General features: G+C 42.8%; 1 long non-coding RNA gene across 1 annotated transcript in view; it reads left to right on the top strand.

Moving 5' to 3' along the window:
- Nucleotides 1–16,433: 16,433 nt before the first annotated feature.
- Nucleotides 16,434–20,373, top strand: part of LOC307182586 — a 326,414-nt gene continuing 322,474 nt past the window's right edge. The window contains exon 1 of the long non-coding RNA XR_013827209.1: nt 16,434–17,110. This is a non-coding gene — a long non-coding RNA (uncharacterized lncRNA). The remainder of the gene's footprint in view (nt 17,111–20,373) is intronic.

Here is a 20,373-nt window from a genome sequence, read left to right as displayed (position 1 = left end):
TGGGGAACATAAAACTCTCCCTCAAGTACTTCCACACAGTGATTACAGAGAAGCGAGCCCACTGCCTCTCCATGCATCGGTCGCTGACACCCCTTCAGTGAAAATTCAGACAGTTACGGCTGCCAGCTGCGCCACTGAATCACAGGCAGCCAGGTATCCGAGTTCACACGACGTTTGCTGGGCAAGTCTCAGCGGAGTCAGGTTCCACTCCAGACAGAGGGCGTCAGGAAGGTGAGTGGCTCCAATCGCTTCACGCCTTCCTTTTCGTTTGCAGGCATGACGATGCCTCCTGATCATAGCCAGTGACTCAACTGGCCAGGGCCATTAGTTAGGTTCTTGGAACATTCTTGCATAAACCACAGCCAAGAAAGCTCCAAAAGGCCATTTAAAAATTTTAAACTCTGCTAGGAGAAGTGGTGAGAGATGAGACTTGTCACGGAGGTAAGTTCCTTTTCCTTGGAAGCACTCAAGAAGTGACTTGCCTCACAGTGAACGTGGGTTTAGTGGTTATTCTGCTAGCTCATGAGCTGTCCTCCCTGGAGATCTCAGAGTCTGTTACAACGGAGGTGGGTCCTTCCACAAGGTGAGAAGCTGATTTTCATAACCTCTCCTGCTCTTCCAGTTGGAATTCTCCCAACAGATATCACCTTTGCTCCCTTTACAGTTTGTGATAAGGACTAGAGAAAACAAGAGTTCTTATTGAGAATTGTATTTTATATATTTATTTTAATCAACCCCAAAGATCCCATGTTAATACATGATTTTTCTGAATGCCAAGTTTAGGTTCATTTCCACATAATGACTCAGGTGCAATGCTAAAAACTGCAAAATAAGAGCAAATATTAATCAGGGTTTATTATGCACAAAACACCAAGATAAGCGTTTTACATTATTTAATACTCTTGGAAACACTGCAGTAGACATTATATTTTTTAATTTTCAACTTGCATACGATTTTTAAATATTACTTACCATTTACCATTATTATAAAATATTGGCTATGTTCCCCATGTTGTACAATACCTCGAGCCCATGAAGCAGACATTATTTTTACCACACTGTTACCGATGAGGAAACTGAGGCTCAGAGGGCTGTCTGAGGTCACGTGGGGCCAGGCACATTGACCCCTTACTGTCATCAGTTTAGCTTTCTAACCTAGCATTGCCTTTCTTTTTCATATGCATACATATGTATATATATTTATAAACTTATTCATAAATATATACATATATAATTACTAATATACTTGTCATATACATACAAATTATATATAATTTACATATAAATTTAAAATCCATTTCCTTCCAAATAGTTTAGACTGTGTTTCCACCCTATTAACATTTCAGCCCAGATATTTTCTATGGCAGGGGCCGCCCTGTGCCCTGTAGGAGGATCAGCCACATCCCTAACACCCAGCCCACTAGATGCCAGTAGCACCTCGCCCCCAGCTGTGACCATCAAGATGTGTCCAGACACTACCCAATGGCCCCTGGTAGGGGCAGTGAGAGGAAGGGCCCAAACCATCCCCAGTTGAGAACCACTGGTTTAAATGCTTTAAGACAATTTAATTCTTGAGATCCCATTTCTTAATCTGAAACATAGAATGTGTTAATGGCAAATATTCCAACAGTCGCTGGTTAGACAGGAGGAAATCAGACTGCCTTCTCCTGTCGTCACTCCCCGTCACCACTCGGACTGAGTAAACTTCTCAGCAGGTTTTGCTCCTCTTTCCTGAGACTGTGTAAGAGAGTCTTCAACTTTCTGTTAGGCTCAGCGCTTAGACCTCTTCCACATATTTCTCAGGACTCTGCTCATCAAAGGTCTGGTCTTACACAGGATCTGATAATATTGTATGACCTTTGTTTTAAGCCTTCAAACTTCTCTCTGATGAGATGTTTTTCTTCTCTTTGGAAAAAAAAAAAAATCAGAGCATTATTATTGGTTTGCCAATCATTCCTGGGCTGTACCAGCAGGCTTCTTCCTACAGAATATCTGGAAGAAAATCCTCACAAGAAATTGACTTTGAAATAATGTGGTTTTCTCAGTCCTCAACATGGTTTTTATCATACAGACCACCTGTATAAATAGGTCATGAGGCCTACTGAATGAATGAAGGACGTATAGTATAAAAGTACATGCTGGCACCTTTGAAAACGACCCTTGGGAATTCCCTGTGGTCCAGTGATTAGGACTCGGTGCTTTCACTGCGGAATTCTGGCTTCAATTCTGGTTCGGGGAACTAAGATTCTGCAAGCCCTGTGGTGCAGCCAAAAAAAAAAAAAAAGACCCTTGCCATTGTCTCTGGTGTAGATGCCCCTGTATCAGATCTCTGGACAGCAGGCATCCACCCAGAACAGGTACTGACCTGACAACCTTGGCCCAGTGGGGAGCAGAGCCCCTCCTGTCTTTTCTAAGGCCTGGGGGTTGAGCAGGAATTTCTCCAACCACCTGTTCCCCTTTTGCTACAATTTCTCCTTCACTTCTAGTGGTTCTTTCCATATGATGTAGATTTATAGCACAGGAATTTCTTTCCTGGATCCTGCCTTACATCTACAACTTTTGCCTCTTTCCAATTGAGTGTATGTCTGAGTCTACACTGACATATCTTTGAGAAAGTTGGCTGACTCAAATTTCTGAGCCCTAAACTCAGCCTGAGTGCTCTGTTTTTCTTGTCTTTGGTTTGTTGGGAGGGGGCTATTTAGAATGAGGCTCTACTCATATTAAGGGTAAAAAGGTGAGATCGAATTAAGGTGGCTCATTGGTCTAGGGGTATGATTCTCTCTTTGGGTGCGAGATCGAATTAAAGGGGATACAAGATGTATTTCTAAAAGATTTACACATTTCTAAGATTTCTCAACTCTTTTAAATAAGGACTAACCTGAAATAAATACTGTGTTATTTTTAAGTGAGATGAGGAAAAGTTTCTATCATCAGATACATATTTTCTTACAAAGGAAAATATTTCTTCTTATGGAAAAGACTATGAGTAAATTTAAAGGGAAAAATATATATATTCTAAAATAGCTCCTAATATTCTCTTAACATTCTGTACCAAACTTATTATTTTTATTTATTTATTTATTTTTTTAGAAGATGTTGGGGGTAGGAGTTTATTAATTAATTTATTTATCTTTGCTGTGTTGGGTCTTCGTTTCTGTGCGAGGGCTTTCTCTAGTTGTGGCAGCGGGGGCCACTCTTCATCGCGGTGCGCGGGCCTCTCACTATCGCGGCCTCTCCCATTGCGGAGCACAGGCTCCAGACGCGCAGGATCAGTAGTTGTGGCTCACAGGCTTAGTTGCTCTGCGGCATGTGGGATCCTCCCAGACCAGGGCTCGAACCTGTGTCCCCTGCATTAGCAGGCAGACTCTCAACCACTGCGCCACCAGGGAAGCCCTCAAACTTATTATTGATTGATAAAAAGCAAGGAATAATGCCACTGGAATACACTGCAGTGGAAAAACTTGCACTTGTACAAGAGAATCAATACTACACATGACATCTTTCTCTACAATGATAATTGATTATTGTAATATCTTTTCAAGCTACACCACTCAAAACTCTTTTAAATCTTACACAACTCACAGTGCGTATTTTCCTTAGTCACCTACATGATGTTTGCACAGTAAATTATGATATTCGTGCCTTAGAACAGACCTCATAAAGCATTTAGCACCTCACTTAGATTAAGCATCAGACTTTTTCAGAATTTTCTTATAAAATCGAACAATAGGGCATCATATTCTTTGCTCCCATACAATGTGATAATGCAAGTGTAATGTGTTTCCCCGGTTTTTCTCCATTTAAATGAAAATAAACTGAAATGCTTGGAATCCATGAATTTCCCATCTGGAAGCTCTGCAGCCTGGCTGTCATGACTGATCCCAGAGGGTGAAAGAAACCTGACTCCAGGAATTGGACTTCAACTGGTAGAGCAAAACAGGGCATGCCAGCCCATGTCCCTCCCCCTGGATAGGGGGCCTCCTGCAGCATGGGGCTCACAGACTCACGTCTGAGCTCTGGGGAGGTGGTCCCCGTGTGCGTGTGTGTGTGTGTGTGTGTGTGTGTGTGTGTGTGTTGGGGCGGGGCAGGGGGAGGCATGTGTTTTCTTTATCAGAAACCATTTCCTGTATTCAAATGCGCTTTCTATATTTATCTGCAGTCTCAACTGCAGTTTGAGGCAGGGAAATAACAGACGCACAGGACGCATTCTATCCCATGTTTAGGATAAAGATTGAGTCTAGCTGGGTCAGTCAAGCACCCACATTCAGTCTCTGTCTCTTTTTCTCCCACCCCCACCCCCTTTCAATATCTTGCCCAAAGCATTAAACATTCACTGTATGTTTAGGCTAAACACTCCATTCTATTTAGCTGAAATTTTTAAATATATTAATAGTAATGCGAGTGAAGCAATCCACCTGAAAATGGAAAACTTCCCCTTTAATCTCTCCATCCCACAAAAGACAGATGGATGGATAGACGGATGGATGGACAGATGGAATGGATAGAGAAGCATAATAAAGTAAGTAGAAAGTAGCCAGAAGAAAGCCAAAGAATAGCAAAAGTAACACCAAAAATTGGCTTGAATTTCCCTTTCCTGGTATTTTAACTAATCATAGGGAGGTCTCCACATAACATACGTTAATCAAATATTCCTTAAAGATCTGAGCCCACCCACACAAAGCAATGTTAGTTCCTTTAAATAAATATGAGCTTGCAGAAGTGCTTGGACACAGAATTGTTTTTGGTCCTTGGACAAGGGCCAAATAACCTATGATTTGCACTGGGGAGAAAGAAAATCCAGCCTTTTTGTTTCCTTCAGCATTAATTCGATCTGTCGGAATTGAGAAGCCCTGAATTTGAAGACTGGCTGTGGCTGAGCTGGGCCCCCTTCCTAGGGGGCCTGACCCTATCGAGGTGTTGCCAGCTGGGCTGAGGGTCAGCTGACAGCCCTAAGTGGGCCATTTGCTTCAATCGTTTCTCTGATGTCACTAAACTGCTGTTAAAGAGGTGATGTAATACAATTTTGGATTCAGTCTTAAGCCCAAAGGATGTGTCTGGTGGGCTGTCATTTTATTTCTATCCTTAAAATACCTTTACAAATTTAATTGATGGGAAACCAACAGTCACATCCATCTTTTGAAAATCAAATCTAGGGTGGCTGGATTTGATTTTCTTGTGTATTTCCTAGTGGTTCAGGTTTTACGCCTCACTGTTCTCAGCCGTGTTCCCTGACCCTGTCAGGGAAAGCTCAGGAACAACTATTTTTAGACCCAGGCAAGCCCCAGGGCGTCAGACGGTAAATCATTAGCTGTGACTTTAAAAATAGTCCTCGAGCCACTTTGGGAACATTTATTTCTCCATAGCATATGGACTTGGATAGCTATGGAGAAATCCCCATAAATAGAATGAAACCAGCCACCAAGGCTGCCCACAGCTGATGTCTCTGGGTTGAGTCGAAGCTGTAGAACTGCCCTGTGGGTCACAGAGGTGTTTCGCAGTGTTTAGGAAACAAACGCTCTGGTTAGGAAGGGCCAAGCGCTCTCCCAGTTTCCTTATTCAGCACCGAACACACAACAGAGGGCAGCCAGCACGCAGAGTCTGGATTCTATGTTGGACTCTTTGCTTCATATTTTCTTCCATAAGGTCAAGGTCAGATGAGGACAGGACATTACCTCTTAGAACCGGCCTGAACGTTCTAAATCTACAAAAGCAAGGTCTTCCGTAAAACTTCTACCACCAGTTGTTCTCTTACGGTTCATAAAATCACCGAATGTCAAATTAGTATCTTTCCAGACTCCTTATTTTACTGAGAGGAAACTGAGGTCTGGAGAAGGGAAGTGACTTTTAGGAAACCTGTGGCAAAATCATGATGACATCAGAGGGGTCCAGACTCCCAGATGAATCCGTTTTGACAATAAAACATTCTGCCTGAAGCAGGCAGGAGGCTGTTTTCTGTGTAGTTGAGCACAGCACAGGAATATTCACCTAGCATAGCATCACTTCCCTAGATGTTATTGGGGGAGGAAAGGAGATGAGATAGTGAGGAAAAGCTTGAAAATTCAAATTCCCTGTGATCACATGGCATAATTCCACACGTCATGAATCTCACCTTTAACTGCTCAGGTGGGTGAGGAGTTATTGCAAATGGCATTTTATTCATCAATGCCAGCTAGTCTGCTTTCCAGAAAAGACTTGTCTTTCTGCTGGTCTAAGGGACATTTCAAAAATGGAAGGGGAGAAAAAAAGAATTAAAGAATAATAAGAAGAAGCTTTTGTTTTGGTACACTTTTTTTTTTAGTAGAGGAAATTCTTTCATACCAGATTTTAAAAGGAAGGCGTTTTAGAAGTGACAGATGCAAATATCCACCTCCACTGTTTATTCAGCTTTGGCCAAGTTAGAGGTCAATTTCCAGTTGTTGACAGGGAAAGTCTAGTGAGCAAAATACCTTTATCATTAAATATTATCTTGCAAAAATATTTACCAGGGTGTAAGTGTAGAACATTGTGCTGGTAATGGGACACACATTTTGAAATCGTAATCCAGTCCCACAAAACAATACCCAGAAAAAGCCTTTGTTTTCATCTCTCCCGGGTGTGCATGCTGCTTGTAGTTGTTTGCAGATGTGTTATGAATGCCTGTTTTCATGGATTTCGATGGCTGTTGGTCAAATAGGTTACTTTTTTATTACTTCCCCAGATTGAATGTAAAAGAGCTTTGAGTTTATATAATAAAAGTAAGTGGCACTCCTGAAAATCAAACTTTATTAAAATCATATTCCTATTTGGTGAACATTCTTACTTTCCTCCATTTTTGCTCAGTCATCCTTCTATGGTTTTTCATAGTGTAATAACAACGTCAACAAAGACAGGGGTGCCTTGTAATGCTCCATTGTCTGAGACCCTGGGGAGTTATTCAAGACCCTTCCTAGTGGGGATGACAGTGGAAAAAAGATGTGTGCAGCCAGGAGGAGGGGAATTCAGGGGAAATAAAGTAACCCTTTTCTCCTCTGGGAATTCTAGAACCTGGCTATTTGGGCTTCCCACATGCACACAAACCAAGTGTTGTACCCAAGGGTGTGGGATGCATCATCCTGCCTAGTTTTGCAGCCTTATCCTCTTCTCAGTCCTCCATGCCCAGATTCCTGCCACGACTCTTGGCTGGGTCCTGGGAGGGCACTCTCCACAGTCCCTCTCACACAGCTCACCCAAGCCAGCCTGAGTTTCCAGAATGTTGTTTTCACCTGCCCTCCTCCAGCCTGAGAAACAAAGAGCTCCCTTTGCCAGATTCATCAGGCTTCACGGATATTGAAGGCATCCCAAGTCCTGACTGCTATTCTCACACTTGCATCCTTCTTGGTGGGGAAGCTGGTCCCCAAGCCTCCCACCTTGGTTGTGTGGACTCTGGCATCCATGTCTTTGCCTCAGCACGAAAGGGTTCCATCCAGCCACTTGCACCCCTGGACTCTCAGTGAGCATGACTGCATTTCCCCACCTGTGTAGACATGTGCTGTATGCACCCCAAGGGCTTCACCTTAGGGTTCTTGGACCAGTGGTGAGAGAGTCAGCCGTGGATTTTTACTGGAAATGTCAACAGGATTTCATAGAATCATCAGAAGTCCCTTCCTAAATAGAAAATGAGCATCTATTCTCAAATAAAAATGTTTCTATTTATTTTAAGTCGAGCTCAGTGAAGACTGAGAGAGTCTAAATGAGCAGCATCGTATGGTCAGCAACCCTGCTTCCTGGACTGAGAAGTGTGGCCTCTTGCACCCTTCTGTACATGAAGGGTACATGTGTTGGCCGGAAGCTGCCAACAGTGTTACCGCCTGGCAGACATGGTGGTCCCCTAGGCTCTGCTGTGTAGTCAGTGTTTATTACGTGGATAGATGATACAGTGAGATATAGTAGTTTTAAAAAATCCGTCAATCCAAATTTTGTAGTTGTTATTGAATTTTAAAAGCTCTTCACTTTTTAAGGTGGGGAAACTCAGGCTCAGGTGGTTCAATGGCCTTCCTAAATGTCTTGGCACAGAACTAGAAGAACCCAGAGCTGTCCCCACCCCAGACCCCAATGCCTTTGCATTGCGTAAATTATACATGTGTAACAATTTTTGACTAGTTTCAAAATACATATTCACTATAAATATTAGACAGTGGAAAAAAATAAAGGGACAAACAGAAAACAACTCATCATCCAGCATTAACTGTATTTATAGATCCTAGAGAAGTCTCACTCTCTTTTCTTTCTCCTTTCTTCATGGTTTTGTAACAGAATATTATTTTACTTACTGTTTCGAACCCGACTCTTTTTCATCAAATATTACAGCTGTCTTTTCCAGTCAATTGATATGGCTCTACATATCTACTTTAAGATTGACATGTTATGCTACTGAATGGATATTGTGAAATTGTGATTTATGATAAGAAATATATATTTGGTCTTCTCCCATTTCTGGAGTAGAGCTCCTAATACCCTTGGAATTTCCTAAGTGATAAGAGTGATAAAGGTGTCTTCTGTTATGCTAATGAGAGGACTTTTGGCATGCCCCTAGGTTACATAAGGCTGGAGGCTGGTTGCCAGGGGAGCCAACCATGTGATTAGACGATTAGAACTTTCAGTCCCACCACCCTGACCTCCAGGGAGGGGAGAGTGGCTGGTGTTGAATCAATAACTAATGGCCAATGACTTAATCAATCTTGCTTTTGTAATGAATCCTCCATGAAACCCCAAGAGGAGGGGGTATGGAGTGCTTCTGGGATGGTGAACACATGGAGATTTGGGGAGAGTTGTGCACCTGGTGAGCATGGAAGCTCTGAGCCCTTTCCCACATCTTGCCCTGTGCATCTCTTCCATCTGCCTGTTTCTGAGTTATATCCTTCTATAATAAACAAGCAATCAAGTAAGTAAAATGTTTCTCTGAGTTCTGTGAGCCATGCTAGCAAATTCATCAAATCCAAGGAGGGGATTGTGGAAACCAGGGATTTATAGCCAGTAGATCAGAAGCACAGGAGATGACCTGCACTCTTGATTGGCATCTGAAGGGGGAGGGCAGTCTTGCGGTACTGAGACTCAACCTGTGGAATCTCCAGGTAGATAGTGTCAGAATTGAGTTGAATTGTAGGACTTCTAGCTAGTGACAGAGAACTGCTTATTGGTGGTGCTGGTGGTGGTGGTGGTGGTGGGGTGTGTGTGTGTGTGTGTGTGTGTGTGTGTGTGTGTGTGTGTCGGGGGGGAGGGGTGGAACCCGCCCACCCCCAAACACACGTCGGGATTGTGACCAAATAGATGTAATGTCATTTATTTTATCATCTCCCTGTTGATGGGCATTTAGAGTGCTTCCAATTGCCATCATCTTTTTTTTTTTTTTTTTTTTTTTTTGTGGTAAGCGGGCCTCTCGCTGTTGTGGCCTCTCCCGTTGCGGAGCACAGGCTCCGGACATGCAGGCTCAGCGGCCATGGCTCACGGGCCCAGCCGCTCTGCGGCATGTGGGATCCTCCCAGACCGGGGCACGAGCCCGTGTCCCCTGCATCGGCAGGCGGACTCTCAACCACTGCGCCACCAGGGGAGCCCTGCCATCATCTTTTTAAGGTAAATATTTTCTGCCTCAATTTTATATTGGTGTTTCTCTTAATGCGGATGAGTTCCTGAGACTTTTTTAATGGTGTTTTCCTGTTGAAAGCAGTAGTGACATTGTAATATTTCATAGGCTAGTATTTTAAGCGAGAGACTTCTTTTGGAAGGGGTGCAGCACATTTTTATGAGTTTGGAACTAAGGTCTTGCTTTAAGCTGATATTCATGAACTCTTTCGTATGTTAGGTGCCTGTCTTTTTGCCCAGTGTTCCTGGTCTCTTTTGCGATGACTGACAAAAGGAACGGTGCTTCTGAGAGATGGGAGGATGGATGCTCCCCTCTCTGGCTCTCCCCTATCACCTGTTCCAGAATGCAAGGAGAGTAAAAAATATGTGTACAGTGACAAAACTGTCATGAGGAATAAAAAATTCTGGAACTAATTTAACTTTTCTTTGAAGCCTGAGAATTTTGCAGCTCATGGAATCCTAATTAACTGAGAATATTGGTTCTAATGAGTGACAATAGAAGAAAGGGTGGTGACTTCAAGTGTAGGGAGAGAGTGATGGGGTGCAGCCAGCTCTCAGGCAGGTAAATAATGAATGCATGTATGTTTCTGCCCAGGAAGGTGAAGGGAACCTGGAGTAAATGAAAGAACACAAACCCTGATTGGCTGGTAATATTCTGATGGATTATAAAGTCTGGTAGTGATTGTAAGATTTTTATGAGTAAAGCAATATTTTTACATCATACTCTAGTGAAGAGCTTTGTTCAAAGCCTGGAATTGTTTCACTATGATAAAGGGTGGCAGGATAACAGAATTGTCAAACTTTCAGCCCTGGAGGTCAAGGACAAAGCCTTATTCATCACAAATCAGCAACACCTTGCACAGAGCTGGCGAGCCCAATCAATGTCTCCTAATGTTCCTTGAATGTGATAATTGTCCTTTCTCCCTATTCATACAACTGCTTTATGGCTCTTCTTAGCTCATAATTAATTCAATTAGCATTATCGATAAAGATATTGTGTGAGGTACTGTCATTGTTTCAACCTTCTTTCTCCTCCTGATATTGACAGTAGAATTTCAAAATGTCAAATAGTCATTTACATTAGTCTCGAATTTAATTGAGAAAAATATAAAGATTCAGAAAATGATAGGAAATAGGAAAAGGTAAAATATATAGACAACTAATTCAGGAAAAATAAATTAAAAAAAAAGAACAGGAATTTCAGCCTAAGAAAATAGAAATTATAAAAGAAACAAAGCAAGAATATTTTTCAAACCTAAAGAACATGAGCCTTTAGACCAAAAGGTCCCCCAAAATACTCAAAAACTCAAATAAAGAAGAGCCACATCTAGACATGTGCTTGTGATTTTTACATAAACAAAATTGAAAGACATTACTAAAAAGTTCAAGACTTGAAAAAAAAATCACTGAAAAAAAAATTACATCAGCAGTACCGAATGAAAAATGCAATAAAGCAAAGCTGTCAAATTATTGGCCCAAAATTATTTTGCAATACTATTTGTTAGAGGTAGCTACTGTCTTTTCTTATGTGCCTACGTTAAGGAGGATATTTATTCGTTTGTCATTTATTCTTCTAAATTGTTAACCAATACATTTAGATACACTATTGCTATTCAACCCATTTCAAATATTTTGAGCTACCAGAAGAGAAATTCTAAGCAAATGATCATGTTAGTTTTCTCCTAAAACTTCACATCAACAGATGTTGGTCTGGGTAAACAGAACACACGCTCCGGGATGTTTTTTTTCCCTCTGCCAAATTTCCATTTGTCTGTTGACATATATAACCAATTACAGTCTTCTTTAAAGCTTTACAGATTTTCTGGTTTCTTTTCTGCAAGTTAAACTATTTTCACTCTCTCATTCATGCATTTATTCCACAAACATTTATTGACGGTGTATCACAGGTCATGCATTGTAACAGGCATAAACCAAATAAACTGCATTTTTTGTCTTCACAGAGTTTATAATCTAGTGGGAGGGGGTAGTTTGTAGACAGATAGCTAAGGAAATAGGTAATTAAAATCCAAGTTGATAACTGCTGTGATCTAGTCTGAAGAGTGGGCTGAAAAGCACATAGGTTTGTTATTTCAAACTGGAAACAGGCAGCAGAGAAAGCTTCCTGGAGGTGTGGACATTGTAGCATAGTGCTGAATTTTAAAAAGGAGGTATCTTGTTGAAAAGAGGCTAAGAAATTGAAAGGCTTTTCCACACAAAGGAAGCATCCTATTCAAAGTGTGGATGCTGGAGGGAGGGCTTGTAGAGTATGAGGGCCATCAGAGATGCGGAAAGGGAAGAGAGCGAACAGGATTAGATTGCTAATACTTCGACTCTCACGTGAAGTAATTTGGACCTTATCTTGAAGATCATGGGAGCATGCTCTAAAGGGGGGAGGGCAGGTGTAATCCAATGGATGGTTTCTCAGGAAGGTACTCTGGTGACTATCTAACACAGGGGCAAAATTGAAGGCAAGAATGTCAGTTAGAAGCCTGCTTCCATGGCAGTCAAGAGAGATGGAGGAATGAACCATGAAATCAGGAAAGAGGAATAAAGAGATTAAAGAGATACTGCAGCGGTGATTTTGAGAAGATTTCGTGCTCAGGTGGATATGGGGCTTAGGGATAGGAATAGGGCAAGAATATAACTCAGCACGGGTAGGGGGAATGTTCAGAGGGAAATGCACAGGTGCCAACAGATAAATGTATGGGGACTCAAAGAAGAGACCTGGATAGAGTTGGAGATCGGGTTCTATCTGCATACAGTTGGTGACAACACTAAGGTAACGGCCAAGGTCACTAAGGAAAATGTGTGAGATCACCCAGGGTACTCTAGCCCCTAAGGGCTGTGCAGGGGAAAAGGATTCCAAGAATGAATGAAACTGGAATACCAGACAGGGAGGATAAAATTCATCTAATCTTGCAGAAGAAACTAGTGAAAACAATGACAGAATATTTTTGTTGTATTTCGTAACAAAGAAATTATTGATGGCTTTAGCAAGGATAAGACACAGTAGCTACAAATAATTCTATGTTTGAAACATGTTGTAAAGGATTTTAGGATATAGCCTTTGTTATCTTTTACTTTTGGAATATGGTGATGGATTCTGACATTGAAACCATCTTGTCTAGACAAATGAGGGACGAAGCTGCTGCACATTTCCAGATTTTCCCTCCCATGGGAGGGAGAGAGAGATGTCATTACAGTCCATTAATTGGTCATTTGTCCTGGCCTCATACAAGTATTCAAAACTCTCCTAAGAGATGATGAAGTAGAGACTGTCACTGCAATAGCCCACCCCCGCCGTTTCCATATTACAGAACATTGTAACTTCCGTACTTCATCTGATCGCCTTTGGCCCACGTCCAATAGGCCGTCATTGTTTTTAGTCTTTTATTGTGCTGAGTTATTTTTCCTCCCCTTTTCCAGTTCTCTACATTCTACTTACTATTCCCAGCCACTTACTGGAATAAAAACACAATAATTTTATTTGAATTTTTATTGTTTTCCCTCATTTTCTTTTTCCATCTTCTTTCCTCCCTCACTTCTTTTTTTCATATCTTCATTTCCTTTGACAACTTAGTCTTCATCATTCCATTGAGTTAGTGGATTTTGAGATTCTCCTAAATTTATTCTATAATCTCCATGTTTGTTCTGCCTTTTTAGTTTACTTCTCATTTTACCAGCTGCAAAACTCCTAAGTGAAAAGCTCAACAGAATGAGACAGAAGGAAGCAGCTCTCAGTGGGAGCAGGCCTCACCTTGCAAAAAGGACTTAGTCCATCAGGTATTTACTGTGTGCTCACTGTGTGCCTTGTACTTTGATAGACTCTGGGTGGGGGTGATAATAAAAAATGTGAAATTATCATTCAATTTAATGGAACAAACAATTCTACTGAAACCTGTGAGATAATTAACAAACATTATATAATTTAGCACCAAATTTCTCTCCCTCCCTCTCTATGTATATATAATTATATACTCTAGCTTTCCTCCATTAGGAATGAGTTCTTGGAACAACGGAATAAATGATGCAATTAAGTATTAGATTATGTCAACATGTATTAAATTTTACTCACTGTGGTGAGTTGGAAAATTCTTGGGCCGGGTCCAGAGTTCCCAATGCCCAAATTACTTCTACTACAGACTTGGCCACACTGGTTAGTTCCAAAGGGAGGACTAAGCTAGAGGACACTCCCTAGAAATACACACTCTTTATTGCCAGCTAGTGTCTGGCCTCAAAAATCTGATGTGTTCTTTTGGAGATCTGGATTTGAGCTCATGTAAGACAAAACGACTATTTTGGGAAAGACCAGGCAGTCCTAAGTGGCTGGCTGCCTGCTGCCTTCCTCTCGGTAACGGCACTGGTTTGGTTTTCTAAAGGGAAGGAATCTCTCCCAAGTGGGAGGCGTTCACAGTCCATAATATAATATCAGCATCAAGGAGAAAGAGAGATTCCTAAAAGAGTGAACCTCAAGACCTCACCATGCAGAAAGCAGGAAGCCTTTACATCATGATGTGGACATGAGAATCTGCTCCTTAGATGTCACTGGAAGAATCTTTGACCCAAGGAGCTTGACACCTGCATTCCACACAATAAGGTTAAATATAAGGTAAATATGAAAAGACGGTGGATTGGTTACGAAGCCTAGTCTCACCCATAGGAGGTGCTTCCCCTTCCACACTGTGCATGTGCCCAGGATGGGAGCCTGCTCAGCTGCAGGCATCCTCACCGTCCTCACCATCACCTTCCTCACTGTCCTCATGCTCCCTGTGGTCGTTCGGACCCACACACTTCACCTCTCCTCATATCCACTTGGAATCTGAATTTTAAGAATTGGGTCATTCCAGGGAGATAGAAAACACTGAGAGAGACATGTTTGACTAATGTGAGGTTGCTTCCTAAATGGTTCAGATTAGTTTCTATTCCCATGTAAACATTTATTTCTCTACTCTGATAATGTCTCAGGTCACTGAACCGCCACAGGAAGGTTGCAAAGAGTTGTGCTTCTAAACATTAAGAAACTTGGTTGGAAAAAATGCTAAGGTGGGACAAGCCCTCTGTTTGGGTACACTTCCGAATGGGAAATAGCTCTAAGCTCCGTGAGTGCAAAGACTATTTTGTTCACTTACGTCTTTACAGTGTCTAGCATAATCCTTAACACATAGGAGATGATCATTAATCATTGTGGAATAAATGAAATTTTAAAAAGGGAAAATACACTTGGGGCTCGAGGGCAATTCGTGAGCATGTGATTATTAGATACCTAGTTGCAAGGCTGGAATTTTCTGATAGGTCTTTGATGATCTTTTTAGTTTCCAGAGGGCTGAACTTTGACTTGGCAGCCAGTGTGCACCTGGTTTGCCAATGGGGTGGAGTATGCCAAAGGCTTTGGGCTGAGCATAAAAGGCCACTCTACTAATTAAGCCCATCCAGTGAATTTTTTATTTCAGTTAGTGTATTTTTCAGTTTTATAATGTGTTTGGTTCTTTTCTATAACTTGTATATCTTTGCTGAAATATTCTATTTTTTTCATTTGTTTGGAGATAATTTGTAATCAATTCCTGGAGCATTTTTATGACGCCTGCTTTCAAATTCTTGTTGACAATTCCAGTGTCTGATTCATTTCCATGTGGGCATCAGTTGATTGTCTTTACTCATTTAAGCTGTGATTTTCCTGATTCTTGGTATGACAGGTGATTTCTTAAAATTGCTTCCTGGAATTTTGCCTAATATGGACCCCATTTCAATCTCGCATTTTTGCATGCAGTCACCCTGTTTAGGTTCTACGTTTGTCGCTATTTAATTCTTAGAGCCTTTTGTCAAGCTATTGTTGTCTGCTTGGTTGGTCTGGTGCTTCTGGAGCACCCACTGATCCCTGCTGGGATGCCTGAAGGGGTGGCAGCCACTTGTGCGGGATCCCCTTTGCCAAGGCCTCAGGACACCATTGTTTCCAGGTGGAGAGGGGTTCTCTGGCTTTTCTGCCTCTCTTGTTCCCTGAGTCCTGGGGTCCCTAAGAAGCTCACCTTTCTCCTTCTACACCTCACTCCAGACTTTATAGTTGCTCTTGGTGGGAATGAGTAGGGAGGCACGGGTCTATATTACCTTGCCTGGACTGGAACCAGAGTTTAATGATATTCTATGAATCTCCTTCCTAGACAGGAGACCAGAATCTCTGGGGAGTGAGGGGGGACCGTGGATCTTGCTCTTTGGGTTGACAGAAGAAAAAAACAATTCTAGGGTTGTGTTGGCTGCACACACTCACATCTGGGAGCGGACCCAGCACCGCTTCCTCCTACCTTCTCTTCCCAGGAAAACAGCCCAGGTAATTGGTTCAAGGCCTCCTTATGGGGAGGTAGCAGAAGAATAACTTACCCTATAAGGAATAAGCACTTTTCCCCATATGTACCTTCCCTTCTTTATTGTTTCTTGGTACTTTTGTACACAGGTGATTTTGCAAGATTCTGAAGTCAGGATGTGCTAGTGGTCCCAGAAGAGCAAGCAGGCCAAGCGGTTACACCTACTTTAGTCTGGGCCTTACTCCCAGAGTATCAATGCAGCTCTGCTCCTGCACTCTGCTGGACTCTGGGTTGGTTTCTGTGCAGTAGGTGAAACAGCTTTTCTCCAGCCTGGAAGGAGGGGCCACCTGTAGGAGACGAACCCTGTTGTTGAACCTGCCCTAGCTCTTGGTTGTCTCTCAAAACTTTGTGATTGTCTAAGTTATTTCACCTTCGGAGGTGCCTAGTGGTTGAGGGGATCTCAGTCAGCACCGATACTCAGGCTGGTTGGAAGCCGGCTCCACAGGAAGAGCTTTTAAAGTATGTAAATACATACAATGTTGAGGGACCCTGGAGCACGAGCCCCACTAGCCCAACAGACCCGGACGGCCTACAGGTGGCCCCTGGGGGCAGTGAAAAACCCAGAGGCCCAGCCAGAAACTCGGGCCTGATGTTAACACCCCAGAGAGAACCCGAGCCCAGAATAACCCCCTCGCCCTTAAGTAACCCCTGGTCCACAGGAAAACCCAGATCCATACCTAAACCTGGGGGCTGTGGTAACCTGCCCCGCCTCCAACCTCCCCCTCACGCAGAAACCCGGGTAAACCCCTCAGCCGTAAATCAGGGGCCCAGACGTAAACCCCCCAGTCGTAAACCTGGCCGAGTCGTAAACGCTCCAGTCATAACCCCCTCGCGCCAAGACGTACGTAAACCCTTCAGATTTAAACCGGAGGTCCAGTCGTGAATCCCCACCCGGTGGTAAACTCTCCAGTCGTTAGTCCCCAAGACGTAAACCCGGGTCGGGGAGATGTAACCCGGAACCCCCCACGCTGCGCTCTGGAGCATAGACGGCCAGCACCCAGCGCCCCGCGTGCCTCAGACGCCTGGCCTCAGGCGACTGCGCTGACCGGGAAGCTGCTGACAGGAGGCCGCCTCTCAGGCATCTCCGGGCACGAAGAGAGGAGCCCCCACAGGACGCCAGGCCCTCAGGCGACTCCGTGACAGGACGGCCGCCCGAGGTGAGTGTGTGCGTCTCAGGCGGGTCTCCGAGCTGGGCGAGGCGGGCACGGCCCTGGGGTTCGGGTCTTCTCGGGGTGAGGCCCCTCCAGACTGGGGTCGGGGGTGTCCCGGCGACACCACCGCCTCTCGCCCCCGGGCAGCTCGTCTGGGCGTCTGCGAAGCCTACGCCGAGCCGGGCGGTTCCCGGGACTGGTTCACGGGGCCGGGGGTCCGGGTCCTCCTGCAGGCCCGGCGGCCCTGGGGACCTCGCGCGGGGCACCCAGGCGGCGAGGAGGGGACGGACGTGAGGTGCTGGCCAGGTTGGGGGCCAGGGCGCCAAGCAGGACGCGGCCTCGGGCCCCTCTAGCTCTGTTGCCCGGATTTCCCTCTCTGTGAGCTCTGGACCGAGGGCTTAGATACTAAAGGGCACCGGGCTGCCCGTTGTTGTGGCCGGAGCGCGGCGGCCAGTGTCGTCACAGGAAGGATGGGCCCGGAAAGAAAAGTTGGCTGTCAGACCACAGTTTTACCATGTGATAAGATATGTCGTAGTTTTATCAAGTGAGAACTGTATCTTACGGTAGAAAATGATCCTACTAGGCATGTTTTTCTGAAGCTCCTTAGATTATCCAGGGAATACCTGGGTTTCTGACGCCGGTGATGCTCGCGGTGTTGGGGCACTGGACGTGTGACAGGGGCCGGTGTGCAGCGGCCATGGGTGGCCCTTTATTGGCTGCACGTGTAGCAGGAGCGCCGTCCGCAGTGTAGCAGTGACTGAGTGATTTGGATCATTATTCTGGACCAGCCTCTGGGCTTAGTGCACGTCCTCCCATAAGATCTGCCCTACGAAATAGCTGCTGTCCTGCATGAAAAACGAGGACACAGACGTTATTCTGGGACCTTCGGTGGTTTGCTGAGATCACGCAGTTAGCCAGATAGAAAGGCAGCCCTCGAATTGTCACTGAAATGGCTCACCTTATTGAGAAGGTCCTCTGCCTTAGCTGGGAAGCCACCCCACCCCCCATCCCCGCCCGCGGTTACTCGTGCCTGGGGGTGATTCCGTATTTATGGATCCTGTTCCATTCAGTCTGTTTGGAAGCCTTGCATAATGGAGCCTTCCCTTTGACCCAGTCCTGTCATTTTTGAATCTCTTCAGAGGTAAAACCTGGAGGATTTGAAGATGGCAAGGTGGGAATTAAACAACTTATGAGACTTAACTGTAGTTTCCTGTTTTGAAGAAACAGGAAAAGCATTTTCTTTCCAAATGGGCTGGTTGGCCAGGGTGGAGCAAAACCCTTATCTCTCAGCACCCCACCCCTTTCGGAGGGTAAATGCCCTCCCAGCTTTATTTTATTGTGGATTGTGGCGTGTTCCTATTTATCTAGGGAGGAACCTTTAAACAAAAGCATTTGTCAGATATCTGGTTGGGAAAAAATATATTGACATACCTACTCTTAAGTCAAGTGATTTTTAATTGTTTTCCATAGGATTATTACAAAGCAGAGTGTGTATAAAGTTGAGAGACACATTATTCTAGTGCTGTTTAGTGCTTATGTGAAACATACCAACTATAACTATAACTGGTTGAAAACATTTTTCTGTCAGTTGGGGATACATTAAAATATTTTTTCTGATTATAAGATATATTCATGGTAGTAAATTCGGGAAATACAAAAAGAAAAAAATAAAGAAAACAGAAACTACTTGAAGACCCACCATCCACAGGTGGTATCTATGAATATTTTGTTGTATTTCTTCCTATGCCTATATGTCTACTATACTTGGATGTAATTTAGGGGTGATGATTTTGTTTTTCCCCTGAACATCTAATGATCATGGAATAGTTCGATTTTAGCACTTTCAGGAAGCTATTCTGTGTAGTTGTAAAATGGACAGTAGCTGGGTTTAAAATATATATTCCTAGAAAGTAATCAACATTCTTATAAAGAAATTAGGATAAGAACGGAGAAGAAAATAAACATCTCTCATCATACCATCACTTAGACATGAGGACTATTGGTTTTGTCTCTTTGTTGATATATTTCCTCATTCTTTCTCTGCATATGCGAGTATTTTTGTTCTTAAACTGCATCGTTTTATTACAAGTCAATATATTACAAATAACTTTACATACCAAAATATTCTATCACTTTTACTTACTTCTCCTAGAGGCATTTATTTTTTAATAACAAAGGAATGAAAACTTTTATTTAGTAAAAAAATCTAATGGCATAACATGATTATTGAGAAAAAAAATAGTCCTCTTAAATTATCGAAGAAAAAAAAATCTCACCATTCTGGAATAACTTCTTTGCTATATCTACTTCTGTGTATTATTTTTTACCATATATTATATTCATATAAATATTTTTTCTCACAAAAATGGGACTATAATATATATTGTTAACAGATTGTTTAAATATTTGATCAGACATTAACAATGAACATACTTAAAACTTTGAGGAGATCCATAATGATTTTATTCCATTTCAAAGTGGAATTATTGGACCAAAGGATTTAGTCTTTTGAAGGTTTTCCATAGGACTGAGCAAATTTGTGCAAGTATGTATCAGTTTGTCTTTCCCTTAGTAGTGTAGGAGGCTCTTCACTTCTTCCTATCTGGGACAACATTAGATACTGTAACTTATTTTTAACATTTCATAATTTCTTAAGTGAAAACAGCATATGTATTTTCTCTTTCAAAATTACCTGTTCATATCCTTGCCCATTAGTCTGTGGAGGTGTGTGTCTCTTTTCAAATTTTATCTGTCATTTATATTTTAAGAGTATTAACTCTTTGCAACCATATGTGTGGGAAACATTTCCTCCAACTTTTAAACTGTTTATCAGATCTTGAGGCTACAGGAAATTTTAATTATGTACCTTATTATTTCTGATACGTTGACTTTCCAAATCAGCTTGGGAAGGTAAGTTGGTTTTGACCTTTCATAAAAAAAGAAAATCTCATTGGCAAGTGGTATGTTCCCAGTTAGAGTTTTTATTTATTTATTTATTTTTAAAATGCTCTTCTAACATTCTTAAATGAAAAAGTATCAGATAAAATAAATGCCTCTGATGTGGGGATGGCAGAGGTATTTCTGAACTGATTGTATAAACAGAAGCCTTACTTTTGGTTTTAGCTGGTGGAATGACCTCCTTTCTCCATGGCTCACCCCTAAATCAGTTAAATCTACAGTAGGGCATCTCAAACTTTCCAGAGAATGAGTCTCCTTGTTTCCAGTGGGCACAGATTCCACGTGTGTGTGTGTGTGTGTGTGTGTGTGTG

Source organism: Stenella coeruleoalba, assembly GCF_951394435.1.
Source record: "Stenella coeruleoalba genome assembly, chromosome: 2".
In the NCBI taxonomy this organism is placed as follows: domain Eukaryota; kingdom Metazoa; phylum Chordata; class Mammalia; order Artiodactyla; family Delphinidae; genus Stenella; species Stenella coeruleoalba.
Note: the sequence above shows the minus strand (reverse complement) of the source record. Positions and strands in the feature narration are given on the sequence as shown.